This window comes from Cupressus sempervirens, chromosome 3, assembly GCF_028749045.1.
Source record: "Cupressus sempervirens isolate cs-2001-9-10 chromosome 3, ASM2874904v1, whole genome shotgun sequence".
Taxonomy (NCBI): Eukaryota; Viridiplantae; Streptophyta; class Pinopsida; order Cupressales; family Cupressaceae; genus Cupressus; species Cupressus sempervirens.
Window position 1 is genome coordinate 703,581,320 of NC_143120.1, and position 17,359 is coordinate 703,598,678.

The 17,359-nt window shown below is 32.4% G+C and overlaps 1 protein-coding gene across 1 annotated transcript in view; it reads left to right on the forward strand.

Annotated features, from left to right (window-relative positions):
- Positions 1-17,359, forward strand: part of LOC149568696 (immune-associated nucleotide-binding protein 1-like) — a 390,368-nt gene that overhangs the window by 162,630 nt on the left and 210,379 nt on the right. The window lies entirely within an intron of this gene.

A 17,359-nucleotide genomic window follows, 5' to 3' on the forward strand; every position in this document is an offset into this window, starting at 1 on the left:
TAAGTGTTGCCAAAATTTCAACCACAAATGTCAGCACACAATTATATCATTAATGAAATACATTATAGAATTGAAATTGTATTACAACAATTAAACATCACATTAACAAAATCCATGTTTGTCCATATGTATTCATCTATGCCTCTTTAGTCAATGGACAACATCTATCTACTATTACTTGAGAAGATTGTGGCCCAAACACTTTTATCACACAACCATTGAGTGTTTAGCTCCATTCGTGTTCCTATTGGAGAAGCCTATCAGCTTAGAAATAGTGAATTAGATGGATCTATGTTGTTGTGAGATTAGAAAAAAAATCTATATGCTATCCCATGTCACTAATGGTTCCTCATCTTTTTTAATCATACATTAGATACAACATTATCATCTTCAACTTGTGGATAGAAAATCAATTTCCCTTGGCTAAGTGACAATCTTATTGTGTTAAGGGGAAACTAATCATACAAAATAAGAGGAATGTTGCTCAATTTTCCTATAATATATGTCTATCATTTGTATGGTAAAATTAACTTTTGAATGTTTGGTTTTAGTTTGGTTTTTTAGAGTTTTCTAATAAGTTTCAGCTTTGGGAAAGAAAATAAGTTACTTTACCACTGATCAAGATATATGGTGGTTGGTTAAAACATTTAGCAAGAAAATTACAATCAAATGTCACCAAGGATGGTACCATTTTATTTAGAGATGCTTAAAATGGATGAATTGTTATGATGTTATTTACTAATTTCAAAACTCTCATTATTTTTTTAAAAGAATCATTTTAACTTTGATCTATTATTTTCCGAAACTACAAAAGAAAACCAAGGGAAGAGAGATACTTGCTAGCAATGAAAAAAAAAGAGAAATAGACAAGATGATAAAATAATATTATTTACAAGATAGGAATCATACACCAAAATTTACATGTTGAGTACATCATAAAAAAACTAACTGCAAGTCATTTTCCCAAAAAATCAGATCTAGACAAGCCAAGGTAGCTACTAAAACAAGAAAAAAAACTAAAGCAATATAGCTTCAAAGGTATGAAAGTTGATAGTATAAGTAAAGGAATTAATTCTTCCATTTATTAGTGATGGAGGTTCACTTTGTCATAAGCTAATGAAGACCTAGGCCCACATCATTAAGAAGAATCATGCAAGATAGGTAGAGGACAGTCAGTTCTACCACCTAAGAAAAGAAGAATATATGCACATTGCTCCTACTACTAATATTGAAACATTTCAAGTGATAAAATAAGATCATTAGAGAATAAATTAGAAAGAAACATAAATAAGAGAGCAAGATCTAACAAATAAATACATGTTTTCATTTATGAGTTTCTTTATCATGTTCAAGTATAGGTATGTAAAGGAACTACTTATTTAATAGACATATTCACTATTTTATGAATCTTTATAACTATCTAACAATGGTTCAAAAATATTGATTCAAAGCATAGATACTGAAGAGATACACCATTAGAATTGCAAAACCTTCCAACTTAACATTACCACTTGGTGAAGGGTGCTCTCCTTAATACCACAAACACATAAGAAAAATAAATAAATAGCAACAATTGGTGAAAACAAAATATGGACTTTCTGTTATCATTGTAAATGCAAAATTACATGCAAACCCACATGAGAAATTTATTTACAACATTCTTCAACTAAGACCAATAAATTACCAACTAGAAGGGCATTAACACCACTATAGTCCCTCTTTGTATAGGCTATTTTTTACCACCCTGAAAGGTTATAGACATTAACCCTAACTCTTAAAGCTGACAATCTCCAAATTAAAATTATTTCCTAATTTATTACATAGAGCCAACCCTAATTATGTTTCTAGATACCCCAACATCTGGAGGGCATAACTTTTCAACACCACACCCTATTTTCAACTAAAATTACTATTCAAAATTATTAGCTTCAGAACTAGAGCGCCTAATATGGGCCAACATTAGTCATCCAAGGAATGACCTTCTTATGGAGGCTCTAGGGCCTTCAAATAAAAGCTTAAATATTTTGTACATACAAAATACAATAACTTCTTCAATACATATGGTATAATAATTCAACTCCACTAGTTACCAAATATGATTAAGATGAATCTCCACCCATGAAATTAGAACATTATGAGATTGTATGACCCAATTACTAAAAATAGTAAGTCTCCATAAATAGTAAATGTATACTGAAATGATCCTTATTGAAAATGACAAAACATAAATTATTTTTTTGTTGTACAAGGTTACCCTTACACCTGGTATACTCCTACATTAGACATCTAGGGTAATTTGAGAAGTGACCCTGTCATGTCTAAAGTGTTTAAAGGAAAAACCAAGGTGGTTAACCTACATCTCTTTCATCCATAGAGAATCATCAATAGGTCAGCCTTTCCACTAGACCAAATATTCTTTATAATTCTTGTTCCTTGTACCTTTTCGAACTTGATTGTTTAGTATCTCCCCAAACTCCTTTGTAGTTGAAGTAGCAGTTGGAATAGTCCACTATGCTTATGTGACCTCATCTGTATCACCTCCTTCATAATTTACTTTATTAGATCTGAAATATTAAATATTGGCAAAATATTTAGTTCATTAGACAACTCTACTTCATAGGCATTTCCATAATCATGCTTTTTTAGTATGTTAAATGGTCCAAACTTCTTTATTTTCAACTTGTTATATGTACCCACTTGGAATATCTCTTTATTCCAATTAATCTTGACTTCATCTTCAATCTTAAATTCCTTATAACTCATTTTTTCATCTTCCTTAGCTTTACATTGTATATTCATCCTTATAATGCCCTTCCTCGCCTCCTCATGGATGTTCTTCAAATATTTTGTAAAATCCTCCTCTTCAACACTACTTATCTCTCCTTTATCCAACTTCCTTAATTTAGAAGATTTTTTGGGATTACTACCATATACAATTTTAAATTGTGATTTAATAGTAATTTTCTAGACAAGATTATTGTCTCCAACCAAACATCTCAACAAGCTCTCCAAACTCTTATTTACAACTTTTATATACATCCATTAGTCTATGGATGATGTGATGAACTAAACTTCAAATCCATCTTCAATTTCTTTGACAAAATATGCTGAAAATACTCATTAAACTTTGTATCTTGATTTAAAACTATACTCTTTGGTAGACCATGTAGTCTCACTAGTTCTTGTAGAAATAACTATGCCACATGAACAACATCACTACTTTTCTTTGATAGAAATAAATGTAACATCTTTTAAAGTCTATTAACCAATACAAATATTGAATCATGACCTCATCGAGTCCTTTGTAAAATGAGAATGAAATGGATGCTAACATCCTCCCATGCCTTGTTAAGTATAGGTAATGGATGATACATCCTTATATAGTGCTTCACTCCTTTATCCATCTAGCATACTTTGCAACTCAACAAAAACTTCTTGAAATCATGCTACAACTATGGAAAACAATAATATTTAGCAACCAAAAGTATGGTTTTATCTGTACTAAAATGTCCAACCAATCCTCCACTATGCTTATCCTTGACAAGATCCTCTTATAGAACCTCTTTGAATGCACAAGTGACTTCCTTTGAACAACATATAATACTCGACTTAGTCCAACCACTTTGTGATGTTAAGAGTAAAAGGTTGTGTACAAGATCTCCAAGCTTTACCAAAATTAGGATCATCCAAATACAAATTTATGGGTTCATTGAACCCAACCACCTTGATTTGCATTTCTATTAGTAGAAGTTATCTTCTTTCAAGAGAATATAAAAATCTAGCAAACTTCCTACTTTTGGATTTGAAAACAATTGTATAGCTCTCCAAAAATTCTCAACTAATTTTAAATGTCTTTGGTTCAATTTTCTTTGACTATTCAAATATTGTAAAGGTTGATGATTAGGACACAAAAAAAATTCTTAGGAAGAAGATAGTGTTTCAACTACTTCAAAACCTAAACTAGAGCATAAAATTCTTGGTCCTTAAAATAATATTTTCTTTTCTAAATCATTTAAATTCTGACTAAAATAAGCAATAGGTCTATATTCTTCTCTCAAAATAAATCCTATTATAGTACCACTACCATCATAGTCTACTTGAGGGGTATGTGTGGGATCATTGTGTGCCAAAAAGTGGCAATCTAAAAATTATCTAGTTTTGAAATGCCTCAAAGAATTTCAAAATCTATTCAAACTTTTTCACACCCACCTTGATACGAAAAGAAAACAATTAATATCTTTATAAGGCCTACTATATATTCTGATACCAACCCTATATTGTAAAATTAAACAATTTCTTAAAAATGTGCTTTTGGCTTGTTCTTGTGTGTTTTTTTACTTCAAACATGTAGCTGACAACTTATTTTCACCAAAATTGATGAAATAAAAATGGTTGTTTAAGAATGTTCTTATCTTTTCTTAAATGTAAGGTTTGTCAAAGTATGATTATAGTAAGTAATTATTACTTATTTTTTAATGAAGTTACATGTAAAGTGCTAATTGAGACACTACTTGAAAAACTACAACTTTCAAATGGTACAACATTTTTGAAATCCAAAAGATGCATCACATTCTATGTTTCTTCTACTATAAGGAAAAAATTAGAAAAATTAAATTTTGCATATTTTTGAATTCGTTAAGGTAGTTAGACATGAGAGCTTTTTTATCCAAAAATACTAAAGTAAATAATTAATTATTAATTATTTATTTAGAATAAAAATATCCAAAAATATGTGTCACATCCAAGCATGAGTCTACTTCTTATATCTAGAATATTATTTAAAATTATTAGCATTTGATTTTGACTAAGGTGGCCTGACATATGTCTATTTCTTATTTCTATCCTAAAGTTTAAGCAAATAATATGAAAAGTAAAATCCTAATAGACATAAGCCATAGAAACAACACATCTACAAGTTAGGCTTTCGAAAAGATTGGTGGGTAAAAAATGAAAGTAGGAGTAGCACTTCCTTAATTCCATTGATGCAATCTTTGATGGGGAATTTAGTAATTATATGATGTTTCACTTTTCATCAAATCACAAGGCCATGGAAACTATCCTCATGAAAGACAAAAAGCTATGAAGTAACAATATGGTGATCTATTCTTGAACTAGATATGTGAGCAGAATTTTTAGTCCCATAGCAAACACCATAATTAAAAGATTGCAGAACCATAAATAATGCAATACAATTTTAACTCAATCACATCCCATGAACATACATTCAAAAAATATGACACACTTATGCAAGAATCACTACACTCCAAATGTGAGCACCAAAAGCATATATTATTGCAAAATAACAAGGACCTTGATTACATATTACAATCCCATATTTATAAGAAATCATCTCCTCAATTTGTGTTGAGAGAGACATATCCTCATGCAATCATATGTTTCTAATTTAATAAAACAAACTAATTATATAAAAACTTAAAATCTAACTAGTGCTTAGTAGGACTTCATCCATTTTTATATCATTAATTGGATGCATGAGCATTTACATGTAATAAAACAAAGAAATCATGAGACAATAAGAAGAAGAGAGCCTTCATTTGATGTGAGAGTGTTTAGAAGTGCTAAAAATAGAAGCTTAACCTTTACTAGGTGTCTGTAGGAGTTAAACTATCGTGAAAATGTGTTTTCGATATGTGGAAAGCTCTAATTTTTGAACTAATAGTTAACTATCGGCGCACCTCAAAATAAGTCCACCTGTAAATTCTTCAAAATATTCCAAAAAACTATTTGCAAAAAGGCTCACCTACACACTGGTGCACCTAGCGCACTATCGCAACACCACACCTCAGAGACCAAAAAATGCAAAATTTTAGCAAGTGTCAAAATTGAAATTTTGGGTTATGGGTTTTGTTCCACTTTATCCCAGAGCTATGTCTAGTGTTTTCCCTTGAATTTTTATATTATCATAGTGACCTATGTCACATTTAATAAATCTAAGGCATTATATTTATCCTTTACCTATAGTTATCCACCTCTATATGGGTTTCAACAAAATCCTCAGGTTTTGTGTCAAGCTCCAATAAAGCTTTCTCTATTCTAAATCCCTGTTAGATATCATCATATTTAGAAATCTCATCAAAATTTTTTATAATCTCTTGACTACTACCTATATAGGTATTAATTTTTCCCATGCATCATCTTCAAAAATTTCAAGACATGCATCACTATAGTTGTTTCTCAGCTTCCAAAATTTTCTCTCAGGCTTGGTCATTAAGCCTATGAATCTCTGTGTGTAAAGATTCAATTACTTTATTACTATCTTCTATCTTCTCAATCCAGTCATCTATCTTATCCAACTCATCAAGTATATATACATACACAACCATCTGATACCTCTTGCTTTTGATTGCCTGTAATATCAGTAGGTCCTTTCCTCGGGTATGTACCTCATCGATAAGACCAAAATCTTGATTCGAAATTGCTACCATATTATCTACATTCTCTTACATAACATATAGTAGCATAAGATTCCCTTGGATAATTAATATGGTCTTCTCCTGAAAACTTTCCTACCATTGCTAACAAACATTAAAAAATCTATCCAACTGTACATCACCCCTATCGCTTCTTTGGACTGTAGCTTTCAAAGTATCTTTGGGATGTTCAGGATCTAAGAGACCAACAACTTTGGTTAAATATCCCTTTAGGATTTCATTTTTTCTTCAAAGTGTTATCATTTCTACCCCTTCATGTTCTAGACTCCTAAATACTTCCTTCATTCCCATTGTGAACATTAACTTAGTTGTGTCCAATGTAGGTTTTCCAAGCATAACCTCCATGATTTGATAGTCCTATGGGGTCAAATCCTATACTTCCATATGAGGTGGAGGGATAGCCACTTTTCCAAACAAATCTTGGTTTTGGTTACTATTGATTAAAGCTAATCCTCCTGCATCCTTTGATGCTGACCTAGGTTTCCTAAGAACCTCAATTAATTCTATCATATCCTTCTCATCTACATTGAGTTATTTCTTCTTGTTTCTTATCATTTCTTTCCACAAGCATAATGGTATCTATTTTACTGAGGTTTTTCCTTTTAATGATGAAGGAGTTATTTCAGCTATGGTCTTTCCCTTATCACTCCTCTTTAGATTATTTTTCTTCTGTGATGGATCTACACTGGGAGCTTCTATATCAGTAGAATCTACAGTCCTCACCTCAATGTCTTGTGAAGTCTACTGAGGATATTCAACCATTTGTCCTTCTTCAAAAACTTCATCAATTGACACTTATTGTGTCTCTTCCTCCTGTTCTACTCGAACTTATTCTTCTTCCATGTTTGGTGGAAAAGGAGTAGCAAAACCTTTATCTACAAAGAATGTGACTTGTATTAGGGACAAAGGAGCAATTTTAGGACCTTGTGGCTTTGGTGGAAAAGTTTTTAGCATCAAATTGGGTGCACATTAGCACACCTAGGAAGGTTTGTTGATGCACACCCAATTTAAAGTGAATTCTTTAGGTTTTTTAAAGTTTTTCCATTTTCTTTTTGTTTTAAACAAAAATGTGCACAGATGCACACCTATTGAGGTGCACTGATGTGCACCTTTTGGGTTAACGTTTGACTTTGTCTATATTTTTTAGGGATTTAGGGAGTGAGTAGGTAGAAGGCATACCCATTTTGGTGTGGGAGCTATGACATGATTGAGCTTCAATTAGGAATACTCAATGGAGGTGAATGAAAGGCAAGGTGTTGAGGAAAAGGGAATGGGGGTTATATTGATCCACTTGCCTTTGGTGTTGTGCAATACTCAACTATCCATTTATGCATCACCAAAGGTGATATGCCCTTATTTCCAATACTTTTTCTTGCAATAGCACCCCAGTTGAAGTGTGTTGGTGCACCTTTTAATTTTGCAAAAAGACTTGTTTTTTTTCTAAAATATAATTTCGAATAACTAGGTTTTTCAATTAGGACCCGAACATGAATTAGGACACCAAATAATACCTCAAAAGGACTCAAACCTTGGACTAGGGCTCCATAGAACAATAAAATAAAGTAGGGGGACCCCATTTCTAAGGAAATGGGGTATGCATCTTGAAACCGCAACAAATAGCCCCGACAAAATGAAGGAATGACAAAGGCATTTCTTCATCAGCAAACATTCCTTCAACATGTGTTGAACACCAACTAATTCCTAAACATTCCAAGTGGATGTTGAATGACTTCACAGTAAAAAACTTTTGGATGTAAAATCTCCAAATTTAGTGTGTGTTCAGTATATCCATTTTCCTCAACATCTCAAGATGTAGTCTATCGAAAATTTTTGACAACTCAAAAATAATCTTTCACCCCATCTAGATCATTCATTGGGAATCTTCACAAATTTTTTTTATCAATCATTTGTATGACTAGATGAGACAATTGGTTTTGAGGGATCTTGACTGGCTATAACTTTTTCATCTAAAGTCTTGGTAATGTTTTGAATATTTGCTTCATGTAGCTCATAATGTCACCATTTGATTCTTTGATGAAGTAATGTTTTGGTAGTGGATAGCTTATTTAGAGGGCATATCCCTTTTATCAGATTACCTTTCTTTTAGACCTTTCATATTCCTTCATTCTTAGCACCATTCTTTTCCCCTTTTATATTTTCTTTTGGTATCCTAACCATGATTAGACTATGTGACCAAGACATTGGTGTCATTTCTTGGATTTAATATTTTTCAAACATCCCTTCCATTCCTCTTTTAAGAACCCTTTTAGAAACTCTCATGCCAAACAATGATCTTAGCAATTTCTTTGAGAAAACCCTTCTATTTGAACTTGTGGGATCTGGACTATCCCTTGCTGTCTTCAACCTTGGTTCGACAACACCTTAGACAATTGATCCTTTTAAATTTATAAATTTTCAAGGACTTGTTGATCTACCATCTTGAATTCAAGACTAAAAATCCCCTACTACTACAACTAACATCCATTACTTAGTTGGTATAAGACATAGAATCATCAAAGTGTTTTGACAAATAAATACCTCTTCCTAAAATTGGAACCAAAAGAGTAGTTAGTAAAATATGTCAAGATAAAATCTTGAGTGCATCTACCCCTTAGACCAACACAACTTCAAAAAAAACATGTAATTGAAAGTAAACACACTTGCAAAAATGAAATATTTATTCATTTATTTAATTATTTATATTATTTTTTAAAAATTATTAATTGTTTAATTTAATTTAATTTATTTTATTTTATTTTTATATCTCTTAGGCCTCAAACTAATGCTTCAAAAGTTTCCCATTAACTCATAATGGAACTAAATCCCCCTGTAAGGAACTCAGCCTAAAAGTGTTTTCTCCAAGAATTTCTACAATCTAATAGGGACCAATCCACAAATGCTGTAACTTGGTGTGACTACCTCCCTTTTCTTTTTCCTTATCCCAAAGTAGAACAAGGTCAAATATTCTAAATGTCAAATGATCTCTTGATGACTACTTGATGTTTTGCCATGTTCTCTAAAGAAGATGTCCTTTTTTCATACATCTCCAAAAGATTCATCAATTTGATTTGCACCCTATCAACATCTTCAACATACCCACTCTTGAATTTCAAAATAGGGATCCTAAGATTAAGTGGGAATATTGGCTCTTTTCCATAGACAAGTAGATATGGGGATGTCCCCAAAGCATTTTTGACCCTTACTCAATCTGTCGATAGAGCATATTTGAGTTGTGTGTGCCAATATTTAGGATTCTCTTTCAAAAAGTGTCTAATAACTATGATCAAGTTCTTGTTTGTAGATTCTACAATGCCATCTCCTTGTGGATAATAATTTGAAGAAAACTTGATTATAACTTTATTTTCCAATGCCCATTGAGTTAAGAATACTAATGCAAAAGCTGATCTATTATTGCACACTAAAGAAAATGGTATCTCAAATCTAGTAACTATCTTTTCCTCTAAGATGTCTGTAACCACCTTAGTCATGCAATTTTCAAATGTCTATGGTTATTTTCATTGCATATAGTAACCAGTTGCTATGAGAATAAAAGTGTGTGCAGTTGACAATGGTGGATTGACTGGACCAATAAACTCTAGCCCCTACTTTGTGATGGGGCGTATGTCAAACACTGGTTGTAATGGCATTGTAGGATGTCTTTTTCTATTAGCACTAGTCTGAAAAATATGACATGTATGCACATGTTCAAGAGTGTTTTTGAATATTGTAGGCTACAAATAACCTGATCTTAAAATCATATGAGTAGTTGCTTCTACTGAACCATGCCCTATACCATACTTATCATTAAATTGTTTGAAAACTTCTTTTACTTCCTCATGTCCCAAACATTATAGGTAGATTCCTTCATAGTTCCTTTTGTATAATTTTCTATCATGTAGAATGTAGGATTCACACTTCATTTTAAGTCCCGTATGCTATGAACTATTCATCCAACTAGGATACTAATTTTGTAGAAAACAATAAAAAATATCTAGCTACCAGACATCTGCTACTACATGCTAGTCAATATCAACTTGAGATACTATAATCTTCTTCTAATCTTCCACATTTGTTCCACCATCAAATCTAAATTTCTTTTCATCTTCAATTTGGCTATCTGCTATCCTTTTTTATAATCCTTGACCTCTAAACAATCTCATGGGTTGAATTTCTAAGTCAAATTCTTGGAGGATTTCCATCCATTTTCCTCATCTTTCACCAAGTTCGTTTTGAATCAACAAAGTATTAACTGTTTGATCAGTTACAATCTTATATACCTTGCTTCTCAATATATAATGGAAAAACTTCTTTAACACTTTGATTAAAGAAAAATACTATTTATCAAGGTTAGAATAATTTAATATAACATTTTTTAGAGGAATACACATAAAGCCAATGGGCCTTTCATCTTCTTTCTCCTTCTTTTGCATAACAATTCCAACACATGAACATTCTGAGGCAAAAGAGTATATTTTGAAAATTAGCCCATAATCCAAACTCACTAGTATAGGGCCCATAGAAATGGACACTTTGATATTATCAAATGATTTCTTAATCTTTGGAACCCGTTCTATTTTAGCTTCCTTCCCAAGTAAATCTTTAAGGGGATGAACAATCTCTGCAAATCTACTTACGAATTTTTGCACAAAATTTATCTTCCCAAAGAATTATTTAAGTTCTTTTTGACTGTGAGGTGGTGATAAATTTAGAATAGATTCAATTCTATCAGATCAATGGAGATTCCTTCTTTAGAGATAATTTGACCTAGGAGCTTTCATTTAGGGACTCCAAATGAACATTTCTTGAGATTGAGAGATATGTTGTACTTACGACATATGCTGAGTACCTATCTTAAATTAGAAATATGAGTGCTTTGATCCTTCAAAATAAAATTTAAGTAATCCATGTCGATGACTATACACTTTTTTATCAATCCTTTAAACACTTCATCCATGGCTTGTCGAAATGTAGCCCATGTGTTAATCAGCCCAAAAGGCATTCTTTTGTAAGTGAAAGTTCCCCATTTAGTCATGAAGGTTGTCTTTACCCTATCTTCTTCATAAACCATTATTTGATTATATCCAAAATAGACATCATCTTTGAACCATTCATGATTTGTAGGACCGCGTCTAGTGAAGGCAAAGGGTACCTATCCTTTTAAGATGTGAGGTTCAAGTTACAAAAATCTACACAAAGACAAATCTCTCTGGTCTTTTTCCGCATAGGAACCAAATTAGCCACCCACATAGAATTGTAAATGGGGAAGATTATCTTGGCATCAAGTAACTTCTTAACTTCCTCCATTATCAGTAGTTCAATGAGAGTATTAACAGGTATTTGCCTTTGACTAAAAGGCTTTGTATCTGGTTTCAATGGAATGTCGTGCATAATTATCTTAGGATCATATGTTTTCAGCTCTTCATAGCTCCAAGAAATGACATCCTTATACCCTAAAAGTAATTCAAGCATATCTTCCCTTTCTTTTTCATTGTATGATTTCCTGATCCTTACCATTCTAGGATCATCATCAGTACCTAAGTTTCATGAGTTGCATTCCTTGACTCCCTTTTCTTTGACCATTCCTTCATTAATTATTGATTCATCATGATAAAAAATGTGCTCTAACTCAACCATTCCCTTAGGAATAGTGTCATGAATTCTTGCTTTCAAATTGAAATCTTGGACTTTTAATTTTGATCTTTTAATATTTTAGTTGAAGAAGCCATCACTTTGTAAGAGCCCAAATCTGATTATATGAACCCCACTTCATTATGAGCATTGTATTCTATAACCATTATTTTTAACTTTGGCTCTGGATCTATCTTGATTTGATTGTTCAACCCTTTCCATAGTAACCATAATTGAGTAAAATTTGTAGAAAATCATCCCCTTAGGCATATTTTCCAATCTTTACCTAGTAACAGTCCATGTGTTTTAGGTATATCAACCACATGTATATCGATAACATATTGAATTTGAGGGTCAACTATCAATTCTATCTAAACATATTTCAACAAGCCAATGACTCACACCTCTGTCTTATCCAATTGTATCACTATTCAATTGGAAGGCTAGGGAGTGACTCCCAACCTTTGTGCAATTGATAATGGCATTATATTACAAGAGGCTCTTGAATAAATTAGGCAATTATGAAGATTCTTTCCATATATCCTGATGCTAAGTAGAAATGTAGGCACCTCGACCTTGTCTTTGAACATAGTTCGTACTACTTTTGAAGGGTTGACTTGTTGAGATACTATCCTTTGATGGACAATATTCACATTATGGGGTACCTTTGTATGATCCAGAGTTTTCATTAGTGCTTCTAATTGTTGAGGAAAATTTTGCAACGTGTTAAATATGGACATGTTGGCCTTATTTTGTTTCAAATATTTGATGACATTATATTTTTGAGTAGACCAAGCTAGTTATTTCAAGATTGTTGGCACAAGTACTTGATTCTAATTTTGTTGTCCTCCATTTGGGACTTGATTGGTGTCCAATTATTACTTGCTCTTAGATCATGAGGAGTTGGTTGTAGTCCTAGAGGAATTCCATCTGTCATAAGTTCTTTATGACTTTGTAGATTATATGTGCTTCAATTATCATGTGAAAGAAAACATATCTCTAGATTGAATGCCTAGTTCTTTGCTAAATGGAAATGAGAATTCTTCATTGGCTAGTTGTTCTGCCTATTTGTTTTGTATAGAATCATAGGAGTGTGGTAGTATAGCATTAAATTGTATACAAGGGAAATTGTCATTTGCTTGTCAATTGTGAGTCATATCTTGATTCCCATTGTAGTACAAGAAATCATTGTTAGATGTATTTTGAGCATCGTCAAACTAATTGATATAAGCATATTGAACATTACAGTTATTGTTATCTATAGGAATGCTTTGATTATTCAAACCAGTGTTCCATTGTCAACTCTATCTTTGGAAGTCATTGTTATGATTAGGAGGATTAAAGTTGTTTCCTCCATTATTGTTGTTTCCTATATTATTGTTGTTTCCAGCAAAATTCCTATTATAATTTTGATTGTAATTGTTGTTGTTGTAAGGACTAGTGTTGTTATTTTGAAAGTTGTTATTCTGTCCTTGCAACAATCTTAAGTGAGTTAGCTCATTGTTCATTTGTGACATAGTCTTTTGCATTTGACCAAAGTCAGAGGAAAAAATGTTGTCTACCTCTACAGGAGCTACTAGCTTTTGTTCAAAGAAAGTAGCTTTAGGATATTCATACCCTAAATATGTTAAAGATGGATTTTATAGAGTGGGTTCCTATTGTAATGGAACTAGATTCATAGGTATGAACTGGCTAGGCATCACAAGTGCTCCAATAGGATATGTTGCCATTTTTGTAATAGCTTGAGCTAGGAGCATCAATCCTCCTCCATTAGGATTGGCTTACTTAGTGAAGGTGATCGCTTCTACAAAGACTTTATCTAATCTGTTGATATTTTTTGTTGGAAGACTTCTTAGAAAAATAGCAATAAGATGGTCTATAGAATTTTGGTAAATCTAAATAGCACCTTCAATTGGTATGGTGTATGGCATTTCCAACTTGTGATACACCATATGAAAGTGATTGTTGAATTATGGAAATATCTCAACTGGATCCTTTTTGATTAATATGAATTGTTGATGTATCATAGACGGATTGATGAAAGTTTTGAATTATGCTAAAAATAATTTTTTGAAAGTATCCTAGTCTCCAATATAGCTAGGTGGCAGATTAACATACCAATTAAAGACAACTTCCCCTTTGTAGTTTACTTTTAGTTGCAATTTTTCTTGCATACCTCAATGTGATCTTCAGAAGTTCTTCTTTCTCCATAGATAAATCTTGGGAAAAACTTCTCAGGATTCTTAGGAAGATCATTGAGTACACCTCTCAATTTAATTTGTGAGTCTACAAATTTTTTGAAGAAGACCATTGGAGGATTTGGCAAACTGAGGGGTTGTTATTGTGGAGGTGAAAATGTTGGATGACCTAGTGGTCCACCAGGTGGTTGTTGTGGTGGTAGACTTGAAGAAGATGATGAAAGATTAAATGGAAATGGTAGAATTAAGGATTCATTTGTCACTACATGGGTTATGGAAATGGCTAAACTTGAGGAACTCGTGTGCAATTGGTGAAGATCTTAAAGCTAGCTAGAATGGTGATTTTGGATTAGGTTCTTCTAGTTTGCAACAATTCTAGAAAAGTGCACCTCTATAGAAGTACACTTTCTCACAAATAAGGGTCACCTCTAGATTTTGGCACACTACTACAGTGGGCACAACTAGTGCAGTTGCATAGTAGCACACCTTAATTTCTTGAAAAGTAAAAAAAATAAAAATTGAACTTGTAAAAAGTGCAAAATTTTGAAGTTTTGGAAAAAATTTCTTCTAATTTGAATGTTAATGGCCCTCCTTCTAGGGCCACTTCTATTGAGCTGTTATTTTTCATGATGCATAATGGTAGGAATCCTTTCAAACTCCTCTCTTGAAAAGCTAATTTGAGGATCAACTCTAAGGTTTTGAGCAATATTGCAACCTACTAGAATCTATTTAGGTGAAGATAAATGTGATGAGATGTAGAATTTTCTTATTGTCAAAGAATAAAACACACTAAAAGAATTATGTGTTTATATTTTCCATTTTTAATGAATACAATCCAATAATGCAACTATATGAATTCCTAATTTAACTAGGGGTTAGAAAATCAAATAAAAAAGATAGGGTAACAAGATGTTTAAGAAAATAACATGAAAAGTAAAATCCTAATGGACATAAGCCATAGAAAAATTGTGTCTACTAGTTAAGATTTTGGAAAGATCAATGGGTAACCAATGAAAGTAGAGGTAGCTCTTCATTAATTCCATTGAGGCAATCATTGATGGGAAATTCAGTAACCATATGATTTTTCACTTTTCATCAAATTGCAAGGCCATAGAAAGTGTGATGCAAGACAAAAAGCTATGAAGTAACAATACGGTGATCTCTTCTCAAACTAGATACATCAATGAAATTCGTAGACCCATAGCAAACACAAGAGTTAAAAGATCACACAACCAAAAACAATACAATGAATGTTTTGCTCAATCACATTCAATGAAATTACATTCACAAAATATAACATAATTAGGCAAGAATCACTACACTCCAAATGTGAGCATCAAAAGCATTACAATCCCATATTTATAAGAAATCATCTCCTCAATTTGTGTTGAGAGTGAGAGATATCTTCATGCAATCATATGCTTCTAATTTGATAAAACAAACTAATTATATACAAACTAACTATCTAACTGGTGTTTAGTAGGACTCCCTTCATTTGTATATCAGTAATTGGATGCATGAGCCTTTACATGTCATAAAAAAAAAAAAAAAGATAATAAGAAGAAGAGAGCCTTCAATTGATATAGGAGTGTCTAGAAGTGCAAAAAATAGAAGCTCAACCTTTATTGGGTGTCTGTAGGAGTTATACTATCATTAAAATGGATTTTTGATGCATGGAAAGCTCTAATTTTAGAACTGATAGTTAACTATGAGTGCACCTCAGAATAAGTGCACCTTTGAATTCTTCAAAATCTCCCAAAACACTATTTGCATAAAAGCACACCTATGCTCTTGCACATTTGGCGTACCAGTGCACCCCAGGGACCAAAAAATGCAAAAATTTTAGCAAGTGTCAAAATTGAAATTTAGGCATCTAGGTTTTGTTCCCCTTTATCCCAAAGCTATGTCTAGATATTTTCCCTTTAATTTCTCTATTATCTCAGTGACCTATTTTGCATTTGGTAAATCTATGGCATTATATTTATCCTTTACTTTCTACCTATAGTTATCCACCTATATACCTATCTCAACAAAATCCCCAAGTTTTGTGTGAAGCTCCAACAAAGCTTCCTCTATTCTAAATGCTTGCTGAATATCATCATCAATATAAATCTCATCAAAAATCTTCTATAATCTCTCAACTACTACGTATACAAGTATTACTTTCTCCTTTGCATCATCATAAAAATGGTCGAGACATGCATCACTATAGTGTTTCTTAGCTTCCAAAATTTTCTCTCGAGCTTGGTCCTTGAGTCTATGAATATTCACATGTAACTATTATATTACATTATTACTATATACTATCTTCTCAATCCAATCATCTAGCTTATCCAACTCATCAGCTATATATACATCCACAAGCATTTGACACCTCTAGCCTTTGATTTTTTATAATGCTAGTAGGTCCTTTCCCCAGGTATGTACCTTATCCATAAAACTAAAATCCTGATTCAAAATTGCTACCATCTTATCTACATTCTATTGCATAATATTTAGTAGCTTAAGATTCCTTTGGATAATTACTATGTCATTTTCCTCAAAATTTTCCTGCTATTGCTGATAGGCATTAAAAAATGTATCAAACTGTACTAGTCCCCTATCCCTTTGTTTCAACTGTACCTTTCAAAGTCTCTTCAGGATGTTTAAGATCTAAGAGAAGAACAAATTCAGTTAAATATCCCTTTAGGATTTAATTTTATCTTCAAATTTTTATTAGTTCTACCCCTTCCTATTCTAGACTCCTAAATACTTCCTTTATTCCCATTGTGAACATTAGCTTAGCTATGTCCAATGTGGGTTTCCCAAGCATCACCTACCTAATTTGATAGTCTTGTGGGCTGAAATATTCTACTTCCATCTCTAGAGGAAGGATAGTCACTTGCGTACACAAATCTTAGTTTTGGTCACTATTGATAAAAGCTAATTCTCCTACATCTTTCGATGGTGACCCAAGTTTCCTAAGAAACTCAAATAATTCTATGATATCATCCTCATCTACATTGAATTGTTGCTTCTTATTTCTTATCATTTCTTTCTGCAACCATCTTGGGATCTGTTCCACCTAGATTTTTCCTTCTA